At 42.5% G+C, this 24,885-nt stretch overlaps 1 protein-coding gene across 1 annotated transcript in view; it reads right to left on the bottom strand.

The window, feature by feature from the left end:
- Window positions 1-24,885, bottom strand: part of LOC109928903 (protein kinase C-binding protein NELL2-like) — a 223,256-nt gene that overhangs the window by 109,493 nt on the left and 88,878 nt on the right. The window lies entirely within an intron of this gene.

Here is a 24,885-nt window from a genome sequence, read left to right as displayed (position 1 = left end):
TGGAGAGATGCGCATGCCTGCACTGCATTACCCAAGCCACTGGTCCTCAGGACCAAAGGCATAGCGAGGGGCATGGGGAGCCTGGCACACACTCCAGGTGCCTCATCCTCTCAGAGGGACAGGGCGATGCCAGGATGCACATAGCCAGAGGAAAAACAACACACAGTTCCCTTAAACGTCTCCACTCAGGACACTCCAGAGGTGACTGGGCCCTCCCCTGACTCCCCAACATTGGAATTTAATGGTGAGGAGGGTCCACTTACTAGAGGCAAGACATCCTCAGGTTAGGATGTTCACAAAAACTGTGCACAAGCCGCAGTGAGGGCAGAGTGGAGTGCTGTGTGAATGCAGACAAACAGGAACCTATTCTCTGGTCAAGGCCATTGAGGGGGTAGGTGGTATGGTTTGATGAAATTGTGAAGTGGGGGCAGTAATACTGTAAAGGGGGGAACAGAGTAAAGGACGGATGCGAAAGCGGTTTGCGTAGGATGGTGTTGGTCCAAGATCAGGAGTCTCCTGGCTTTAAGGCAGGGATTGGGGAAGGAGACCATGTTTGAGCACACCAAGCATACTCACCTCATATGTGGGAGGGGGAAAGGTGGGCCAGTACAAGCTCGTGTACCTATGTACTAAATAATATAGACTTCATTTTCACTCCGTACCACTAAAGTGCTCTCAATAGGTTTTCCTCGTCCACTGTATCTTGGTGAAGCGTCAGGTTCTGCAGCTGGCCTGGAGAGGATCTGCTCAGCTGTTAGCCCTGGAGGTTTGGTCAGGTGGCAGAAGGGCATCACAACAACATCGATGAAGTTGGCCCTGCAGCGAGAGATGCGGCTGTGACACTGGTGGGTCTGGCACAGGAGAAGGTAAAGTGTGAGCGGAGGAGTATCAGACAAGTAGCAAAGATGGCACCTGAGGATTGGCGACTTTGATGTTGGTTTGGTGCAGTGTAGACAGCAGCAAATTGGTGGCGGAGGGGCACTGGCACAGGCATTGTTGACCGTGATGAGCTGGCTCAAGACAAATGAACTGTTTCAAGATATATCTTTCTTTCTTTCCATATTCTTAAATTATTCAAAACACCACCATTTTGTAGCGACAATGAAAGCTTTTCACTGTATGTTATTGGATTTTTACTATAAGAAATGCATGACAAGAAAATCAAAATCAAAATTAAAAAAGGTGACCCCGGGTACATTTGGATCTGGATAGGCCTGATATGCCAAGGGTCTTCTTGCCAGAGTAAGTGTAAGATGCATAGAAGGATGCACTGTCACCAGCATTAATCATTGCAATCAGTGACTCACCTAAATACAGTTGATCCTCCTGATCACACTTTACCATCAATCTTCACACTTCACCCTCCCAAACACTTGGAAGCTCTGGAACAATGCATAAAACGCCCTGACTAAACAAAAAAGACACTTAAAACCACCTTTGTAAAAAGCCAGGGACCCGAGTTTGATTCCAGCTTCAGATGACTGTCTGTGTGGAGTTTGCACATTCTCCCCGTGTCTGTGTGGGTTTCCTCCGGATGCTCCGGTTTCCTCCCACAGCCCAAAGATGTGCAGGTTAGGTGGATTTGCCATGCTACATTGTCCATAGTGTCCAAGGATGTGTAGGCTAGGTGGGTTAGCCATGGGGAATGTGGGGTTACAGGGAAGGGCTGGGGGATTGGTTTAGGTAGGATGCCCTGCATAAGGTCAGTGCAAATCCAATGGGCCAAATGGTCTAGAGTCATAGAATCATAGAATCCCTACAGTGTGGAAACAGGCCATTCAGCCCAACAACTCCACACTGCCCCTCCGAAGAGCATCCCACCCAGACCCATTCCCTATCCCTGCATTTCCCACGTCTAATCCAAATATCCCTGGGCACTATGGGCAACTTAGCATAGCTAATCCACCTACCCTGCACATCTTTCCACATTGTAGGGATTCTATGATTCAATGAATTGAATTGCAGCCATAAGCCCATACAACTCTCCAAGGAAACAAACAGGTTTCAAAACCGTAGTCTTGATGGATGTCTATTGTGAGTGATTAAAACAAGGGGAGAAGATTAAACATTTGCAGTTGGGGTGTTAACATGTTAGGTTACTCTTTCAACAGTGTGAAATGCACTCACCTTTTTTAATTGTTACAAAACTTTGTCTGAAGACTAATGAGTAGTTATAATGTCCAATCATGCAGTCGTTATAATGTTGAATACAGACAAACCGCATGTTACAACATTTCATGACAAACTGTGAAGGAGGCAAAGCTAATTAGCTTACCTTTTAAACTCTCCACCCTGGAATCCAGGGCTAAAGTTTCCATGTAGCTAGTATAAAACCCAGAGCTGACTGAAGTCTAGCCATCTCCATGAAAATGCAAAAAACACTTATCCATGGAGGACTCTCCATTGACTTGCAATGGTATCAATGCTTTCTTAATAGTTTTGTGGTCCTCTCCCCACATCAGCCTTCATGAAATAGTCGAGGGTGGAAACAGAGGTGGAATGTACAGCCACCTCACTCAGTGTTCTGCCCCTGTCCACTTTGAGGAACTGAACCATTAAAATCTTGACTTAGAACTCTGCACATTATCTTATATGTGGTCTCACGAACTTTTGATATGAGTTAACAAGATTTTCTGACTTTTTAATGATTTCTCTTTCACCTGAAGCCACTGCTCAGTTTGCTGTTTTAACAGCCTGGTTAGCCTACGCTATGTTTAATGATTTGTGATTCTGTAAACCCCAGATCCCTTTGCTTCTCTGTTCCATTTAGTCTTTCATTCACCTAACAGTATGTGGCTTTTTTATTCTTCCTACTCAAGTATATCATTTTACATGATTATATTAAAATGAATTTGCAGATTAACTACTCATCTTGAAAACTTTCTAATGCCGGCCTTAATTTCAATGAATTCTTCTTTTCTATAATTCCCAACTTTGCAAAGTTTGAAATGGAGAAATAGTTCCGCAGTTGCCAGTTACAGCTCCTCTGGGCCCATCGTTTTTTATTGTTTCTTGACTTGCCCAGTTACCATCTCTTTTTAAGACCATCAGACATAGGAGGAGAGGTAGGCCATTCAGCCCATCGAGTCTGCTTCGCCATAGAATGAGATAATGCTGACCTGACCATCTTCAACTGCACTCTCCTGCCTTCTCCCCATTACCCTTGAAATCCCTGACTGATTAAAAATCTGTCTGTCTCAGCCTTGAATATATTTAATACGCCTTGTGCCATCATTCCTTTCATCGTGTTAATTGCTGTACTATTTTTTCCTGCTCTAATGAAAGGTCAATGGCCTGAAATGACCTGTTAACTTTTGTGATTTTGTGGAGACGCATTTGGAGGTTGGAAAATGACAGATTCCTTTACCAAGGTTGTTTCCTGAGAGAACTTGATGGGGGCAATGACTGACCATCACCAGTTACCTGCTCAGCAGCAACGGTTAGCTCATAACTACATTACCGGTTAGAGATGGATGGTAGTCCATTAGTGTCTTCCCAACAGCGGACAGAACACCCTGCCCTCTCACCCTACCTCAAACCCAAAGCTCATCAGAAAGGATTCCCCCTCCATACTGATGGACTGATGCAATTTTTTTTTACAACTTACTAATTATTCTGAGGCTGATATCCACTTTGGAGTGACCTTGTCATTTCAAGCTGCCTCAGCAGGTGTGTGTGGCCAATGAGGTTTAATTTGGATAAATGTGAGGCCTTGCATTTTGGTAAAATAAACAAGGGCAAAACTTACACAGTTAATGGCAGGGCTGTGGATAGTGGTGCCAAACAGAGAGACCTAGGGGTTCAGGTACATAGCTCTTTCAAAGTTGCATCGCAGGGTGAGGTTGTAGACTTGCTCACCAAGCCTATGTGTTTGATTGTAGATGTTTCGTCACCCTGCTATATCGTCAGTGCGCCTCCAGTGGAGCGTTGATGTTCTGTCCAGCTTATTATTTATATTCCTCGGTTTGCTGGGGTGGTTGGCATCAATTCCGGTTCTGTTTACCAGTGGTTTGTATATCGGGTCCAGTTCAATGTGTTTGTTAACGGAATTCCAGTTGGAACTGGGAACAACGGGGAACCCCAGACTAGCGTATACAGAAAGACTACGGATACGGACCAGATACTTAATTACATTAATGAGAAACATTACATCGGCCAAACTGGAAGAAAACTGACAATAAGAATACACAAACACCAACTCGCCACCAAGAGACATGACCAATTCTTACTGGTCTCAATACACAAAGAAGGACACAAATTCGACTGGGACAACACATCCATCATAGCACGAGCCAAACAGAGACACGCCAGGGAATTCCCGGAGGCCTGGCATTCCAACCGGAACTCCACCAACAAACACATTGAACCGGACTCGATATACAAACCACTGAGAAACAGAACCGGAAGTGATGTCAACCACCCCAGCAAACCAAGGTATATAAATAACAAGCTGGACAGAACACCAACGCTTCACCGGAGGCGCACTGACAATGTTACCCAGCAGGGAGATGAAACGTCTGCAATCAAAAACACCGGCTCGGCGAGCAAGTCTACAACCTCATCCACAACCCGAGCTACAAATCTTCTCAAAAACTTTAGACAGGTTGGTTAAGAAAGCTTTTAGCATGCTTGCCTTCATTGCTCAGACCACTGAGTGAAGGAGTAGGGACATCAAGTTATGGTTGTACAGGATATTGGTGAGATTACTTTTGGAGTACTGAGTAGAGTTCTGGTCGTCCTGCTATAGGACGGATATTATTAAATTGGAGAGATTTCCGAAGAGATTTACAAGGATGTTGATGGGACTAATGGGCTTGAGTTATAAGGAGAGGCTGGGTAGGCTGGCACTCTTTTCATTGGAGCGTAGGAGTTTGAGAGTTGACCTTGTAGAGATTTATAAAATCATGAGGGACATAGATTAGGTGAATAGTGAGGGTCCTTTTCCTAGGGTAGGAAAGTTCAAAACTAGGGGGCTTATTTTTAAGGTAAGAGGAGAAAGGTTTAAAGGGATCTGAGGGGCAACTTTTTCACACAGAGGGTGTTTATATGTGGAATGAACTGCCAAAGGAAGTGATACATGCAGGTACTGTTACAACATTTTAAAGGCATTTGGACAGGTACATGGACACAGGCCAAACACAAGCAAATAGGACTAGTTTAGTGTGGGAAACTTGGTCAGCATGGATGATTTGGACCAAAGGGTCTGTTTATAATTCTATGACACTATGGTCGGGCTACCAGCAGAACATCACTCTGACTGAGCCTGACTGAGTTGATTCCATGGCCCATTGAAGGGCTCTCCCGGAGGAGGCAAACTGGAAGCCTGTGTCCAGGAGCCTTCGCAATCGACTGCCTCCAGGAAAGTTGCAACTGACCTCACGTCTGTGCCTTTCCCCTTTGTTCCTGATGGAGAATTGAAGATGGATGTCAGGATCATGGCCCAGCCTCGAAGATTCAGCCCATTGGGTCTGTTTCTGGAACTCCAATTAAGCTGCTGCTTAACCTGCTCGGCACTTGCGGCATTTATTGTTTTACTCTCTAGAGAGATGATGGAAGCTGTTCATAGTGATTGATTCAATTTCAAATTTGATAAAGTCATTTGAGAAAGCAGTATTTTAGAATGGTGATCTTGAGTGATTTAAGTCCTGAGATATGGTAATTATAGCACACTTGGGAGGGAAAAGGTGACTTTGGACTAAAGATTCCCTATGGTCTACCAGCCTGTGATTTTGTGGACCTGCTATGGTCTAATTGATTGAGATTGATTAATGTGGCAAGTTAACAATTCTATTATTATTGTATCACACAATTCCCAAGATTGTGGAAGACAAAGTAGATGGGTCTTGCTCTTTTTTTTCATCTAGCAACTCTCAGTGCATAGAGAAACTCCTTTCCGTCATTCATAATCTACCGTTAATTAACAGGACTGTGGAGATAAAGGAGATTAGCTTCTCCATGCCGTCTACATCAATCTAAGGTTGCATTTTTCAGTAACAACATACACCAAGTCATTCATCATTATTAATCAGCTCTTCACAGAATCTCGGCAATGCACCTTTAGTTCAATACCAGCTGAGATGCAGTTGCTCAGTTGTTACTTATCCCAGGACTTTATTTATTGTGGTTGCTTAATGTCATTTTGGGTTAACTGGAAAACTATACTCACAAGGATGTGTTAAGATAATGGAGATGACAGACTAAACTTCTTAGTTACAAGCCTTTTTGATCTTGAATTCTACTCCAAGAACAGTGACACATGGAATAATTGATTACTTTGCCTTATCTGGCAATATGTCATTGATGATTGAAGGCACTTTTTGCTGCTGAATCCAACAGCCAATCACTGTCAGTATGAATATCAGATTATTATCGTATAGATAAGGGCATGTCAAAAACTGAGTGGCATTTAGTATCAGTGTAATTTGGACATTTCGAATTGTTGATCTGTACCTTGATTCATTTAGGGATAAGTTCAATTATGATTAAATCGTTCCGGCTTTCGAATTTTTAAAAACCACTCTGGCTACTACAACAGATTTAAATGGTTTTGCAGCGGGTAGTAATGGATAAAAGCACCCCATATTTTTTCAATGCTACTCCCTAAACTGTCAATAAAATGAATGAGAAATTATGTAGTCTGTTTACATAATTTTAGAGTAATTGGTCTATTTTGTTTGGCATTTTCCCTGGACATGCAGGCTATTGGAACTGCTGAACTTTATGGTACAGACAGAGGCCGTTTGGTTAATTATGTTTGTAATAGACCATTAAATGAGGGAACCACCTAGTGTTATTTCTCTTGCCTCTCACCATAACACTATACATATCTTCATTTCAGGTGACTGCCCAGCTCTTTCTCATAAACCTCTACTAAATCTGCCCCACCACACTTCCAGGCAATGCATTCCAGACCTGACCTGCTCACTGCGTGAAAAATATTTTCCTTATTTTTGCTTCTTTTATCACTTACAGTAAACATCAGGTCTCTTGCTCTCAATGTCTTCACAAATGGCAACAGTTTCTCCCTACCCATTCTATCCAGAAACCAACAGAATCACGTATTAAAGTGAAAAGTGTCTTCACCTAGAGGTTAGTGTAATTCCCTACAAACAGGAAGCAGTTGAGGTCAAAACGTTTAGTGCTTGCAAGAAGGAGTTAGATATTTGGTCTAAAGGGATCAAAGAGTATGGGGAGAAAGCAGGAACGGGGTGAGTTGGATGATTAGCCATGATCATAATGAATGATGGAGCAGGTTAAAAGGGCTGAATGTCCTCCTCCTGCTCCTATTTTTTATGCTTCTATCAGCATCAGGAATGTCCAGGATGTTGCTGTACTGCCACCAGCACTGGCAATTTGACAGTGGAGATTGAATATAGCTTGGAGTGCATGGGGCAGGGCTTCACAAAGTGGGGGTCTGAGAACCACAATTGTGAGGCTGTAAGATCTAAGACAGCAATGGGTAACTGGAGTTTGGAATGCCCCCATTTAAACAGGCCCTCATGCACACAGTTCTCACTAATGGGACAAATTTCAAGCATCCAAATGGGGTCACAGTTGGAAACAGTTTGTGAACCACTTGCACAGGAGATTTTGTTTAAGCACACAGCCCTGTTAAGCTTTTGGAATATAAACAGAAGTTGCTGGAAAAGCTCATCAGGCCTGGCAGCATCTGTGAAGAAAAAATCAGAGTTAACGTTTCGGGTCCGGTGGCCCTTCCTCCAGTTTTGAGGAAGGGTCAACGGACCCAAAACATTAACTCTGATTTTTCCTTCACAGATGCTGCCAGGCCTGCTGAGCTTTTCCAGCAACTTCTGTTTTTGTTCCTGATTTACAGCATCCGCAGTTCTTTTGGTTTTTATCCTGTTAAGTTTTTGTCATGCAGCCTGTGTGGGAACTTTTGGATTTTCACGTTACCATTAGATGGAATGCTGCACATGAATATAATATTTGACTTGTTTGCGGTGAGAAAGGATTAAATTATGTTTCAGCGCTCTGCCTGCATTAGACTCTTATGCTTTATCAGCATTCTGCCTTGGAAGCTCCATTATGATACTTTGTTGGTTGGCAATGTAATGCCAACTGCAGTAAAGTGGAGATATTTTACGGAATCTCTCAGGGGAGACACTGAAGAATTCATTACGATCGAAAAAATATTGGAGTGCATTTTTGACCTACCAGATTTACCAGAGGGTTCAAGGCCTGTGCAGATGAAGACATTTGTTATGCCTTGCACTGGTTTTATACTCAAGCCTCCTTAGACAGAACCTGCAAGACCATCTAAAAGGAAAACGGCAGCAGATATATGGGAACACCACCGCCTGCAAGTTCCCTCCAGGCCACTCACCATCTGGACTTGGAAATATACCACTGTTCCATCACTGTCACTGGGCCAAAATCCTGGAATTCCCTCCCTAAGGGCATTGTGGGTCAACCCACAGCACATGGACTGCAGCGGTTCACAAAGGCAGCTCACCACCACCTTCTCAAGGGCAACTAGGGATAGGCAATAAATGCTGGTCCAGCCCCTGATGTCCTTTTAGATCTGTTGACTAAGTAATTAAGAAGTGATAGGGGTAATTAAGAAGGTATTTCAGACCCAATCTAAGCCAAAGTCCTGGATTTTGTAGCCATGGCCTCATTTCCTGACCTGTGAGCAATTCCACTGGGGTGTCTGTGTAGTTCGAAGAATGTCTTCAGCAAAACTCGGAAACTGTGAAGACTTTGATGAGTTACTCTGAAGAGCTGCAGCCACAGCCACTGAGGGAGTCCTACTCAAAACATTCCTTCTCTCAAAGAGGGCTTTTGGCACGAGGTAAGTAATTGCCAATATCTTAAAAGTGACTTCATCTTTTTAGCAGGTGACTCACCTTCAGCAATATATTTCTGTTAAATTCACCCTGGCTGGAGAGCAGCCTGTACCTTTGGCATTTCCAGAGAGCCAAGAGCGGAAGCCAGACCATTGCCACCACGACAGTATCCTTCCCAGCTACATGCTCCTCCATAGGGCAGATTGGATGGACATCAGAGGGAAGGAAGACTCCCAAAGTGGTGTCTACAGGCAGAAGATCCATTCTTTCCACCAGTGAGCACCTGGGAGCCTCAGGCCTCCTTCACAGTGGAGCAGATGAGTGCGCATTGCCAATGATGAACAAGCTGTCTATCACCGAAGGGGTGCCATTCCTCCACTGCCCCACCAACCCTCCTTACCCTTCCCTGCTACATTACCCCCCTGACCCTCCACAAACAGCCCCATGCCTCTTGCGAAGTTATTGGCTCGCTTCTCCTGCGAGGAGAGAAAGCAGAGAGATGGGAGTATTTGAAATTTCTTGCACAGTGAAGAGGAAAAGACTCCACTTTTGGAGGGACACTGGGAGGCGTGAGTGCAGGAGGCCTATCGACTGAGGGTAAGTGTGAATGTTGGCCACTCAGATAGGCATAAAGTATAAATATTGGTACAAACCAATTGGCTTGAATGTCTAATTGCAAGCTGTACATTTTGTGTAAATCTCAGCGATGGAGGCCATATGTTACTTAATGCAGACAATTAATAAATATTTAAAGTGCCTATTTTAGCAGCAGCCTGAAGCTGAATTTATATTGTAATTTATTAATGTAAAACTGTTGGATTCCCATTACTTGTTTTGTTACACATCTCACAATGAGCACTTTGAAGGGGGAGAAGACAGCACTTTGCAGTTTCTTCTGGTCACAGTGTCACTGATTTTGACACGAACATCCCACAGCATTCAAATGATGTAATCTCCTTACAACAACCACACTGTCAATGTTTCAGTTCTTGTTTTGAGAACAGTCATGTAAGAAACAACCTTTGTTCTAAATAACTAAAAATGCTATTCTTAAACGCACTGCAATGCTATACTGGTATAAAACTCTCAGGAGGTGACCTGCATTAGTTCTGAAGGTTTCAGAGCAGAGCGCAGATCTGGAAAGTCAAAGGCTAGACATACTCTGAAAAATATGCTTTGGCATTTCTCAAAGACTTCAACAAACTGACTGATCAGTAATTGCCCAGAAATCTCCAAAATGTCTCCAAGTTAGAATTAGGGATTTCTGAGTTAGCCAGGGAAGTTTTAAATCTGCTATAACTCCATAACTATAAAACAGATGCCCAATCATTCACCCTAATACCCTACTCTTACTCTTCCTTGCACCGAAACAAAACATCCAATGCCACCCCACCACCAATGGAAACCATTCCACATACACCCTCCTGCCAGAGCTTTAAACAGCCCCATCACTGGATCAACCCTGTCCATTCAACCACCTACCTACCTGGGGCAACATGCTGGGTCAGTGGTTAGCACTGCTGCCTCACAGTGCCAGGACTTGGGTTCGATTCCACCCTCATCTGACTGTCTGTGTGGAGTCTGCATGTTCTCCCTGTGTCTGCGTGGGTTTCCTGCCACAGTCCAAAGATGTGCAGGTTAGGTCATGGGAAGTGCAGGGTTATGGGAATAGGGTGGGGGAGGGGTGTGCTCTTCAGAGGGTCGGTGTGGACTCGATGGGCTGAATGACCTGCTTCCACACTGTTCTATGATACTACCTGTAGCCTTTCATCTAACTACCACCTTACCTCCTCAACCATTGCCACCCCCTTACCCACCTGATGGCCTATCCCCTCATCCAGGACCCCATTTTCACCTTCTCACCTGCCACCCTTCCCTCTCAAACACCTGACACCCCATTCCCCTAAACTCACCTGCACCCCCTACTCCATCTCCTACTTACCTGATGTAATTATCTTCTCCTCTTAGTAGCTGCAGAATTGGTTTGGGAATCTCTGAATATTGAACTTTCTGAAAAACTGTAAGCGGGTGAGAGAGCTGTAACTTCATGTCCAACATTGATCCTGCAGGAAGTGAATCCCTAACTGGTTTTCCACTATACATGTGGCTGGGACAGACCAGGCTCAGGATTATGATCATAAAATTTGCTCAGGGGTAAATTGTCATTCTATAATAGGATTAGTGTTAGTCAAATGTGCTATGACAGTAATCTGAAGATCTGATCTCCCTGAGTAGAGATTGATTACATTGTTAGCTCTCCAGTCTGGACATCTGTTGTTGAGCATTTTTAGTACAATACGTTAGACATAGAAACATGGAAAGTACAATGCTTGGATAAGCAAAACAATATTTATTGCTACTTTATAGTGTATGCTTTATGTTTCAGTTAAAGATTTCTGGTTACAACTTGTGGTTAAATGTTCTTACATTATACTATAATCCAGAAAATTCTGAAATCCAGAAATGGCTGGTCTCAAGCATTCTGTACTAGAGAGGTTACACTGAGAATTATCAGATTAGTTATAATCTCAGTGAATGCTGGAACAGACTCAATGGGCTGAAGGGCCTACTTCCATTCCTACGTCTGATGGTCTAACAGTGTATCTAGCATTTTAAAATGCAGCACAGAAAAATAGCAGCAATTTTTCATTTATGTTTGAAGAAAACATATATTTTGTTTTAAACAATCACCTCATGGAGGCATTTCATTGACAGATGGCAGAACTTTAATAATACCCAGAAATTGCAAGGCACCTCTCCAGGGCTGGCGTCCCAGTTACTAGGAGGAAGCAGACATGATAGATTACAGGACAGTTTTAGCTTCCTGCCAAGTATTTCTTGATGCAGAAGAGCTAAAACTGTAAAAAGGCTGCTTTCACGCTGCAATTTTAATTTGATGGCTGCCATCCAGGGTGAAAGCTGTATTTTACCGAGGCCTAGCCAAGTGATAATGGAGAGAAATCAATTGAAGTATTTTGGAATCATTGGCAGACTCTGTGGCCTGGATTTAATGCCTTTGCCTGTGTTTGAGGTGGGGCAGGATTAAAAACAGGAGGAGGAGCCCGAGTTCCAGGATTCACGATTCACACCTTCATTCTACATCCCCACTGTGTTGGAATTTTATGGCCCTAAGATAAAGATCCATATAGAAAGCCTGCCCACAGAAATTCCATCTCTTTGTTGCGGATAAACATATGGATGATAATGGAATAGTGTGGGTTAGATGGGCTTCAGATTGGTTTCACAGGTTGGCACAACATCGAGGGCCGAAGGGTCTGTACTGCGCTGTAATGTTCTATGTTCTATGTTCTTACTCCACTGAGCGGTAGATATTTTAAACCTCACACTATTTCCATGGAACAAAAATAGAAGTTGCTGGAAAAGCTCAGCAGGTCTGGCAGCATCTGTGAAGGAAAAAACAGAGTTAACGTTTCGGGTCTGGTGACTCTACCTCAGAATTATTTCCATGGAATTGGACTCATGTTGTTTGGAGACATGGTCTCCAGCACCTGAGCATTTTATACAATGGGGAAAGCTTAGCGCGAAGCCAGGAGGCTTTTAACAGGTAAGTTCAAAATGAGTTGACAAATTTACTTATAGTGCATTAGTGTATAATAATTCATTGTTTAAACTGAGTGATTACTGACAGGATTTTGTTTGAAAATGATGTGACCATCAAACTGAAAGTGGAAGTGTTCAGAAATATCAGAATATTTTATTCAGTGGATAATGTGCTCATCTTCACTCAAAAGATTGAGATTAAGGCCTTAAAGTGTAATTTTCTCCCTGTTATTTCATCTTTTCTTTGATTAACAGTCCAGTCATCTGTTCAACCCATCTGTTCAGCAGTTTTCCATCTGCCCCACACTGTTTCAGAAGATTTTAGTATATTCGGCTCAGGAGACTTTGTTGACACTTTTTTTTCTTTATTCATTAACAGGATGTGGGCATCGCTTACCAGGCAGCATTTATTGCCCATCCTAATTGCCCAGAGGGCAGTTCAGAGTCAACCACATTGCTGTGGGTCTGGAGTCACATGTAGGCCAGACCAGGTAAGGATGACAGTTTCCTTCCCTAAAGGACATTAGTGAACCAGATGGGTTTTTCCAACAATCAACAATGGATTCATGGTTGTCGTTAGATTCTTAATTACAGATTTTTTATTGAAATCATGATTTTATTGAACTATGATTCACAATTCCATTACAAGTTGTACATGTCCCAAACCCATCAGTGGATTAAACTCAAAGTGTTATTGTTGTTCGGGCTTCAAGGGGGCTGAGAGCATCTTTTTGTTGTTGTTTTTATCATTTTAAGATAAGTTAGTGGGACTTAAGTTCTGAAGAAGCTTTTGAATGGCTGTACGTTCATTGACAATTCTCATGAGCATCATAAGGGCTTCCCAATTTATAATACGAGCCCTGAAATCTGTCCGTACTGAATACTGGTTCAGCAGGCATGGGGGTCCAATGGAAGGAACATAGGGGATATGAAGGTTGTACAAAAATTGAAAAGTCCCATCTAATTCCATGAATTAGTTTGCTAATTGTCTCTTCTGAAGAACATATCAAATGCCTATTGGATCTCCATATAATTCAGGCCAGCGTGCTGTAGTTAAGACATTTCTCATTCCATCAAAGTTTTATTTAGAACTAAACTGTGGCTTGTGACTCAACCTTTTTTCTTTTCAAGTCTAATATGAAACTCCATTATAACGTGGTCAGCTTTGAAGAGGAATCATTAAATGACATACACTCCACAATCATAATTCTCCAAACATAAGCACATGGCCACAAACGCACACACTAGAAATTAGCCAAATGTTTAATTAATCAATCATGATATTCAAGTTTGGATTTAGAATATACAAGCTATGCTTAAACCATCAAGAGTGGCTCGGTAGCAGCAAGACTGACTGAGTTGTTTGGGTCCTAAAGGATATAGTTGCTGGACTGCATCTGTGACAGATGAACCAACACAGGGGAGAAACATACTTGACCTTACTTCAACAACCTATCTTTGGCAAGCAGACTGCAACAGTTCAAGTAGGCAGCTCACCAGCACCTTCTCAACAGAAATCTATGCTGGTCCAACCAGTGATACCCATGTCCCACAAGTACATAAAAGAAAATTAGACTAATGCGATATTGCAATGAAGAGAGCAGGAGGACATCCCAGGACCAGCTAAAACTGAGATGTCAAAGGTCACATGACACCAGGTCATAGTCCAACTTCACCTGACGAAAGGACAGCGTTTCAAAAGCTTGTGATTTCAAACAAACCTGTTGGACTACAACCTGGTGTCATGTGCCTTGCCCACCCCAGTCTAACACCAGCACCTCCATATCACAGCTACCATTAAAACTAAGAGGTCAACCGAAAGCTTACCACGTTATTAATTTAACACCAAGCTGCAGAAGCAGCTTCCAATAGACAAAACTAAGTTATCCCACAATCAACAGATCATTTCCAAACCTTTCAGCCCTGCTACATCCAGCTGTGAATGGTGGTGGACAGTTGAACAACTAATAGGAGGAGGAGGCTCTACAATTATCCCCATTCTCGATGATGGGGGAGCCAGCACATCAGTACAAAAGACAAGGCTGAATGTTTGCATCCACCTTCAGCCAGAAGTGCCGAGTGGATGACCTATTTGGTCTCCATCTGAAGTCCCCAGTATCACAGATGCCAGTCTTCAAAATATTTGATTCCCTCAACATAATGTCAAGAAACTGTTGAAGGCACTGGATATTGTGAGGGCAATGGGTCCTGACAATACATGACAGTGGCATCTAACCAGCAACATGGACAATTCCCAGGTCTGTCCTCTCCACATAAATCAGGAAGAATCAAATCCAGCCTTTTATTGTCCCATTCAATCTGCCCTCCAACATTAGTGAAGTGATGGAAGTTGTCATCAATACTGCTATTTCAGTGGCACTTGCAAAGTAATAAACTGCTCAGTGACTCTCTGTTTTGGCTCCACTGGGGCATTCAGCTGTTGATCTCAGCCTTGGTCCAAACATGGACAAAAGAGCTTAATGTCAGGGGTGAGGTGAGAGTGGAAGCCCTTGATATCAAGGCCATATTTCACCGAGTATGGCATCAAGGAGCCCCAGCAAAACTGGAGGAAAACCCTCAGACAAAGGAAAATGGCTTTGGTTGTTGGAGGTCAGTCTTCTCAGTCCTGGGACATCTCTCTAGGTGTTCCTCATGGTAGTAACTATCTTCTGAAGGTAGTTCTGAGGAAAGGTCACTGGACCTGAAATATTAACATTGCTTTCTCTCCACAGATGCTACCACTGCCATTGGGGAGTTGGGGGTAGTCAGGTGGTGAGTTATTTGCCTTGCCTCTGACCTGCTCTTGTAGGTACAATATTTGTATGACCTGTCCAGTTCGATTTCTTGTCTCCGCAGATGCTGCCAGAACCACCAAGTTTATCCAGCAATTTGTTTTGGTTTCTGATTTCCAGCATCTGCAGTTCTTTTTTTTTAGCAGCAATCTTCAGCTGCTTCATAAATGACCTTGCCTCTATCATAAGGTCAGAAGTAGGGTTGCTCACTGCACAATGTTCAGCACCATTTGCAACTGCCCAGATATTGAAGTAGTCAATATTCATATGCAGTAAGACCTGGACAACATTCAGGCTTGGGCTGATTAGGCAAGTAATATTCAAACCACACAATTACCAGGCAATGGCCATCTCCAACAGAAGAGAATCTAACATGTAATGATAGTACGAGCACTACAACTTCCAGTGTCAACATCTTGGGAATTTATCATTGACAAGAAATTAAACTGGCCTAGTCACACAGCAGGTCAGGGGCAAGGTGACTAAATCACCACCTGACACCTCCAACCACCCCATGCCCAGTGCCGGTCCCCTACCTACAAGTCACAAATCTGATGGAATACTCCAATTTCCTGAATGGGTACAGCACCAACAACTCTTAAGATGTTCAGCACTAACCAGGGCAAAGCAGCCTGATTGATTGGAAGATCTCCAGACCTGAAACGTCAGCCTTCCTGCTCCTCTGCTGCTGCCTGGCCTCCTGTGTTCATCCAGCTCTACACCTTGTTATCACTGATTGATTACCATAGCATCTACCACCTTCAAGACTCATTCCTCCATTTCTGAAGTACTGTGAGCACTGACTGTGTACTATCTGTCAGATGTACAGCATAGATTCACCAAGGATCCCCTGATAGTACCTTCCAAACCCATGGCCTCCACCATTTGGAAGGACAAGGGCAGCATATACATGGGAACACTACCGTCTGCAAGTTCCCCTCCAAGCCACTCACCATCCTCACTTGGAAATATATCACCGTTCCTTCGCTGTCGCTGGGTTAAAATCCTGGAATTCCCTCCCTAAGGGCATTGTGGGTCAACCCACAGCAGGAGGACTGCAGCGGTTCAAGAAGGCAGCTCACCCCCACCTTCCAAAGGGCAACTAGGGATGGGCAATAAATGCTGGCCCAGTCGCCAATATCCATAAAATATGAACAGTATTTTTAAAAAAAAGTGTTCAAGCCAGCAATAGAACAAATATTGATTCAAGCGCATGATTTTAGGAAACACTTTGGTGTGTTTTGGTGATTTCCCCATTGACGAACATCAGGAATCAAATTTCACATCTTTCGTATGAAAGCAAATGCATTAAGTGGTGCAGAAAAGTCCTGCTAGAGGCAAAGGTGCTGCTGTTGCTTCGTGATTTTGCTGGAGGCAGTTTCTATTAGATATCTGTTTCCCGACTGGCAGCTTTGGGAGTATAATCAACCAAAACAAAGAGCTATTTGATGGCACTAAATGAAGTAGCACAGCAATGTTGCTGCCATTCCCTCTATAACCACATCCCAGCAGGTAGAAAGAGCACTGATGTATAGTCGGAAGTGGATGCTGGGTTAGAGATATGCTCCCCTCTAATGATCTTGCTCACACCATGCATGATGTCAGCCTCCCTTGCAATTAGTCACGTTGTCCCTAATACACCCCTAATACAACCGACCGGCACAACATGTGCTGAGCAGATTTGTGTGCCAGCAAATGGTGCTAACATCAGCATTCCCATTGTTGCAGCAAATTCCAGCACACCATTCCAGATGGTTTCATCAGAACTGGGACAAGGCCAGTAAGTTCAACTATTAGGCATGCTTGCCTTCATTGGTCAGGGCATAGAGTATAAAAATTGGCAGGTCCTGTCGCAGCTGTGTAGAACTTTAGTTAGGCAACATTTGGAATATCGTGTACAGTTCTGATCACCACACTATCAGAAGGATGTGGAGGCTTTGCAAAGGGTACAGAAACGGTTTACCAGGATGTTGGCTAGTTTGGAAAACATTAGCCACAAGGAGAGATTGGACAAACTTAGTTTGTTTTCACTTGAATGTCAGAGGCTGAGAGGTCACCTGATGGAAGTTTACAAAATGATCATAGACATGGATAGGTTGGATACTCAGAATCTTTTTCTCAGGGTGGAAATGTCAATTACAGGGAGACAAATTTTGAAATTTAAAGTTTAAAGTTTAAAGAAGATGCGAGAGGCAAGTTTTTACACAGAGGGTGGTAAGTGCCTGGAATGCACTGCCAGAGGAGGTGATAGAAGCAGACACAATAGCAACATTTAAGAGGCATTTAGACTGACACATGAATAGCCAGGGAATAGAGCCTAGAGGCAAAAGGTTTTTAGTTTAGAAAGGTGTCACGTGTCAGCGCAGTCTTGGTGGGCCGAAGGGCCTGTTCCTGTGCTGTACTGTTCTTTGTTCTTCATGAGTTCAGTTTCTGTCTCCCCAGATGCTGCCAGACATGGTGAGTACCTAGACCTTCCTTGGTGCCCTTTGGTCAAGGGGTCAAGTACAACCTGTTGAATGATGCATGGTGCAGGCAACAAAGCAAAGACCAAAGAATGGCTTAATTACATATTTAGATTTTTATGCATAGAGACTGATTAATTCAAGCATTATGTAATACTTTTAAACTTTACAACACAAGATGGCAGTAGTGGAGTAGGCAGCGTCTGGGCTCCTGTGTTTGGGACTCATCAAGTCTATCTGCTATTTATTTTTCCTTTTTTTCCCTTCTTTCTTTTTTCTTCTTGTCTTTTTTTCCCCTTCTTTTTCTCTGTTTTTTTTTTGGCGGAAGGCGGTAGGAAATTGGCTTTGTCGTGGTCCGGAAGGTGGTAGTGATTGGTGTGTCCAGAGTGGGACTCTGACTGAGGTGTTGAGGAGGCGGCTTGCGGAGGGGCGTGAGTGAGGACCCAGGATTGAAGAGGTGGAGGAGGGATGTTTCCGGCAGCTACTGCAATGGCAATTGTGATCCCTCGTGGCCGTTGCAGCTGCGTCCAGTGGTGGTCTCCTTTGGTGTCTTTGGCAGCACAGGGGGAGGCAATGGCCTACTGGTATTATCGCTGGACTGTTAATCCAGACACCCAGATAATGTTCTGGGTTCGAATCCCACCACGGCACATGGTGGAATTTGAATTCAATAAAATATCTGGAATTAAGAATCTAATGATGACTGTGAATCCATTGTCAATTGTTGGGAAAACCCACCTGGTTCACTAATGTCCTTTAGGGAAAGAAACTGTCATCCTGACCTACATGTGACTCCAGACCCACAGCAATGTGGTTGACTCTGAACTACTCTCTGGGTAATTAGGGATCGGCAATAAATGCTGCCTAGCTAGCGATACCCTCGTCCCGCGAATGAATAAAGGAATAAAAAAAGCCCAGGATTCCATCGCATGGGTTGGCTCCAGATTCCTTTAGATGGCTTTTGCGATGTCTTCCTTCCTGGGATCGGTGACAATATTCTTCCTTGAGGCAGTTTCTGTGGAGTCTTGCGGCCTGGGATTGCTGTAGTCCCAGTACAGATGGCATGCTTTGACAGCGGTTTCCAGCCCAGTACTCCACTAGCATGGCAGCCTTACAGCAAGACTGTCTTTTCTCAAACCCAGGAATTTAACTAAGATGGTCTTTGTCTTAACTTTTCATCATCTTTTTCTTATCTATGCATTCTGTTATTAATATAGGCGCATTGGTATGGTGGCTTAAACACTTCATCTTTTTTTGTAAAACGTACAAGAGACAATAAATGACTATTCTATTCTATTCCAAAAGATACGGGATCACAACATCTGGTTTGAGAGACTTTTTGTTCATTCATGAGGTGTGGGCATCACTGGCCGGGCCAGCATTTATTGCCCATTCCTAGTTGCCCCTTGAGAAGGTGGTGGCGAGCTGCCTTCTTGAATCGCTACAGTCCATGTGCTGTAGGTTGACCCACAATTCCAGGAGGTAATACCAAGATTTTACCCAGTGACAATGAAGGAACAGTGATATATCGCTAACTCAGGATGGTGAGTTGTTTGGAGGTAACTTGCTGTGGGGGAGGTATGTATCTGCTGTCTTTGTTATGGGTATGGAAGGCATTGTCTGAGGATCTTTGGTGAAACTCTGCAGTGCACCTTGTAGATAGTACACACTGCTGCTACTGAGCGTCGGTAGTGGAGGGAGTGGATGCTTGTAGATGTAATGCCAATCAAGTGGCTGTTTTGTCCTGGATGGTGTCAAGCTTCTTGAGTGTTGTTGGAACCCATCCAGGCAAGTGGGGAGTATTCCTGACTTGAGCCTTGTAGATGGTGGATATATTTAATAAAATATGTATCACTGAAATTCGTGAACGATTATAGCTATAAATGTAATGAGCTTAGAAAATCTAAAAAGATTGGAATTTGCCTAAAAGAAAACTAGATATTCCCCAACTTTTAAAGCTTGTCAGTACAGGTGCCTTTTCTTTAGTTTTAAAAACAAACTCTCTGAACCAGATCACCCAATACATTCATACAAAACAAAGAACTGCAGATGCTGAAAATTTCTGCTGAAAAAAGAAATTGCTGGAGAAACTCAGCTGGTCTGGCAGCATCTGTGGAGAGAGAAAGCAGAGTCGACATTTTACGTCCAGTTGACCCTTCATCAGAACTACTTTTTTTTGGTTGTTTTGAATTCTTTTGCTGGTGGAGCAGTTCAGTCGAAGGGTCACTGGATCCAAAATGTTGACTTTATTTCCTCTATCCACAGTTGTCTGATAACAGACCTGCTGAGTTTCTCCAGCACTCTCCTGTCTTTTACATTCATATGCCTGCTTTATAAATGTAATTGTTGTGTCGCCATAGTCTTACCAGATCATAGGGATGCTCTCTCATTAGACAGAGATGAATGATGGTGATTTAACCTGAGGGTAATCATACCTCAGACAAGGGGAGAGGTTGAGAAGGATAGTCCTTCATCGTGACCTCAGGCAGTGATAGGAATCAAACACACGCTTATTGGTATCACACTGCTTCACAAACCAACCACTCCCCACATGTATATACTACAATTTGGGAAGATACTATGATCAATTTTGGGTATGGATTATTCCTGATAAATTCAGCATGTGTGTATACAGACTAATAAAATAGCTTTGATTTCACATAGAGTGATCAGTGCCATGCTTTCTCCCCAATTCAGTTTATTTTAATGTCAGAAGCAAGTTACAGAATATTTTTCATGCAGGACACACACGCGCACAAACACAGACACACAAACACACGCATACAAACACAAACACACACAAACACAGACACACAAACACGCATAGAAACACAAACACAAACACACATACACACACACAAACAGAAATACAAATACACAGACACATGCACACATAAGCACACACACAGAAATACAAACACACAGACATAAACACTTACACATATATAGAGATGTCTGGATGATTTGGTGTCAAATGTTAATATCAGTGACAGTTTTACCTGAAGAGGACAGCATCTACTTGTACACTGGCAGGCTTCCCAATCACTGCAGCTTTGTAATGCTCACTACAGATAGTTGAGCCTCATGTATTTTTTGCTCACTGTGAAAAGTAGATTACTGTACCTTTCCAAACGACCTTTTGTACTGGCTTTTATTCAGACTCTGCCAGTCATTTAAAGCCTCGTGGGATTACTCCACTTCTCCGTAAATCCAATATTCCTTCCCATGTGTGAGCTAATAATATTAGTGGCCTGTGTTCGAAATTCCACAATGAAATTTAAAGAATAGTATCAAATTCCCTTAGGAGTTACGCCTCCACACATCTAATAAGATGTCTTGTTCATAACTGAATTCCAAGTATTCTTCGCTCATATAATTGACTATCACAACCAACTCTGTTTGAAAGCCTTTTGTGTCTTGCTTCCTCTGTGAAATAAGTGTGCTACTTCACTGCAGCTTGTGAGAAATGCTTAATGTTAACCTTCTTTTTCACACCATTTTATTGCTGTACATTGTTTGGGTCACCACCATCCAAAGCCCAACTTATCCATGGACAAATGGTCCTTGTCGAGTTTGCAATTTCAGCCCTTGTGGCACCCATCAATGTAATTGATGCATTACCCTTTGGCCATCGTTGTATGAAGGAATGTAGAGATGGAATAGCAGAGTGTTGCTGATGTAAATTCTCAACTTGTGACTGTACTTCATGACAGTGCAATATGACCAACTCCTCCTAGAAGCGTAGAAACATGGAAACTAAAAACAGGAGTAGGCCGTTCGGCCTTTAAGTTTGTTCCACCATTCAATATGATCATGGCTGAACATCCAACTCAGTCCCCTGTTCCCACTTTCTCCCCATATCCATTGATCCCTTTAGCCCGAAGAATTATATCTAACTTCTTCTCGAAAACTTTCAATATTTCAGCCTCAACCACTTTCCATGGCAGAGAATTCCACAGGCTCACCACTCTCTGGGTGAAGATATTTCTCTTCATCTCAATCTTAAATGGTCTACCCTGTATCCTTAGACCATGACCCCTGGTTCTCAACTCCCTAGTCATTGGGAAAATCCTTCCTGCATCTATCCTGTCTAGTCCTGTTCCTTACCTGTTGTGAATGGGAAATTATAGAAAAAATGAACCTGATACACAGGTAATTTGCACCATACAAAAACCTTTGCAAACACTCAAATATATGCTATTCCTTATTCTCCAAACCCTACAGCAACATCACCTTGAATTTATGTAGTGCCCTTCCGTTTTCATAATAAAAGTGTTCCAAGTTGCTTTAAAAGAACATAATCAGTCAGTAATGAACACTGAGCCAAAGTAGGCATATTAAGTGGATCCGAGACAACAAGGTGCAGGGCTGGATGAACACAGCAGGCCAAGTAGCATCATAGGAGCAGAGAGGCTGACGTTTCAGGCCTAGACCCATTAAGTGGATCTCCTGGTTCTTAATCAAAGGGAACGGTTCTGAGTAGTGTTTTATATTAGCTCGTGATTCATTGAAAAGATATATCCCAGAATATATTCCAGGAAGTAGATAAGCCAACCAATGAAGTTAAGGATAACATCATATGAAATGAGAAAACATACAATGTAGCAAAGATGGAAAGTCAGATCATTGGGAGAGTCTTAAAAACCAACACAAGGCTACCAAAAAAATTAAAGAGGGAGAGGATGAACTTTGATAGTAAACTAGCAAGTAATATCAACGTGGACTGCAAGAGCTTCTAAAGAACAAGAAAGAGGTTAAAATAGGTCCCTTGGAGAAAGAGGCTGGTGAATTGGTAAAGGGGAACCAGGAAATGGCAGAGGAGTTGAATAAATACTTTGTATCAGTCTTTACAATAGAAAACACTAACAGCATTGTGAAAATAATGACGGAGACAAAGGAGAAAAGGAAACAAATATAATAACTATCATGAAAGATAAAGTGCTAGGGAAACAGGTGATTGGGATGCATCCTGGAATATTAAAAAAAGTGAGAGTAGATACATTAATCTTCAAATCCCAAAAGATTGGAAATATGTAAATGTAACACCTTTGTTTAAAAAGGGAAGGAGATGATAAAATGTGACTACAGACCAGTTAGCTTAACATCTGTTATTGGGAATATGTTAGTGTCGTGTATAAAGGGTGCAATAGCAAAGCATTTAGTAATACATAATATGATCAGAAAGAGTGTAGCTCCACAAACAGAAAATCATGCCTAAAAAAAGTTAGTAGAACTCTGTAAGGAGGTAATGAGCATGATAGATAAACTGGAAGCAGTGGATGTAGTATATTTGGATTTTCAGAAGGTGTTTGATCAGGTACCATACATTATACTGCTGAAGGTAAGTGACCACAGTGTAGGAGGTTGCTTATTGGTATGAAGAGATGATTGGCTAGCTAATAGAAAACAAAGAGTTGGAGCAAGGAGAGCAATTTCAGGATGTAACCTGTAACTAGTGGTGTGCCACAGTGATCAGTGCTGGGCCACAATTATTTACAATATTTATTAATGACTTAGATGTCAAAAATGAATGTACTGTCACCGAGTTTGCGGATGACACAAAAATAAGTAGGAAGGCAAGCAGTAAGGATAAAGAGTCTACAGAGGGATACAGACCAGTTGAGTGACTGGGCAAAAACTTGGTAGATGGGAATATAATGTAGGAAAATGTGAAGTTATGCACTTTAACCAGAACAATAGGGGAGCTGGACATTATTTCAACGGAGAAAGACTGCAGAAAGCACAGATGGATTTGGAAGTCCTTGCGCATACTTTATAAAAAGCTAGCATCTAAGTTCACCAGGCTGTAGGGAAAGCAAATGGATGTTGGCCTTTATTTCAAAGGGAATGGAATATAAAAGGAGGGAGGTTTTGCCAAAACTACATAGGGCACAAGTCACACCACAGCTAGATTACTGAGAAAAGTTTTGAGCCCCTTCTCTAATGAAAGACATACTGACATTGCTGGCAGCCCAGAGAAAGTTCAGGGCTGATACTACGTATGGAGGGATTTTCTTTGAGCTTCTACTCATTGAAGTTTCAAAGAATGAGAGACAATCATATTGAAATATGTAAGATTCTTAGGGACTTGACAGGGTAAATGCAGAAAGGTTGTTTCCCCTTGTGAGAGAGTCGAGGACCAAAAGGCAAATCTTAGAATAAGCGGTTGCCCATTTAAGACAGAGATAATTAGGAATTTCTTCTCTCAGAGTGTACTGAATTTGTGAAATTCTTTGCAGCAGAGGACTGTAGAGGTTGGGTGATTAAGTATATTCAAGGTTGAGATAGATTTTTAATCAGTAAGAGAATCAAGGTTTATGGGGAAAAGGCAGGAAAATGGAGATGAGGATGATCAGATCAGTTATGATCTCATTGAATGGCAGAACAGACTTAATGGACTCAATGTTCTATTTCTGCTCTGAGCAGGAGGTGGAGAAGGTTTGGGATGAAATGTCAGAGAGCTTAGGGCTGACAATGTTGTAAGCAAAACTGCTAAGTGTGAATTGAAGGAAGTGGAGGATGCCCAAGAGACCACAAATGGTGGGACAGCATTCTTGGAGAGCTGTAGAACACAGAAAATGTTACAGAGATGGGGCAGAAGCAAAACCATAGGGGGAATAAGCTTGAGAATTTTGAAATCTAATCTGAACTGGATCTGGAATCATTGTGACTTTTCAAGTACGGATCAGGCTACACTGCTCCAGTTAACACAGCCTTATCCCTGGACAATACCGCTCCTCCTTTCAGCAGCTTCTCCAATGGCCTGGTAAAGAAGAAACTGACCATTTTGAACAATATAATTCTTGCAAATTCAAACAGCTATTCCATAGCACAATACACCAATACAGCAAAGCAAGCTACCATTTTGTTTGTGTATAATCTACATGTACTCCCTGGACTACAGAAATGAAACTCACATTTCCACATTTGAGCAGAGCGTCATTAAATTATTTATTCCCAACCTGCCAGTTTCAAATACCCAATTCAAGAAAAAAATCAATCTGGCAATGTAGTAAGTAGCACATATGGTGGTAGTTGTTTAAATTGATTTACTGTCAACATGAGGCTAACAGTTACTCACTTGCAACTTGGCCATTTTGAATTACACAGTTGACTCACTTATGAAAACTTAAATACAATCAAATGAACTCCCAAAGAAGTCTCATGCAGTTGTAGTTTCACTCTTAATGTCTCAATATGATACATTTTATTGTGAAACCAGCATCTCAACAAAAGGATGTTGCAGCATCACAATACTGGGGA

This window comes from Rhincodon typus, chromosome 18 (assembly GCF_021869965.1).
Source record: "Rhincodon typus isolate 14 chromosome 18, sRhiTyp1.1, whole genome shotgun sequence".
Taxonomy (NCBI): domain Eukaryota; kingdom Metazoa; phylum Chordata; class Chondrichthyes; order Orectolobiformes; family Rhincodontidae; genus Rhincodon; species Rhincodon typus.
The sequence above is the reverse complement of the archived record's forward strand: the minus strand, read 5'-3'. Positions and strand labels throughout refer to the sequence as shown.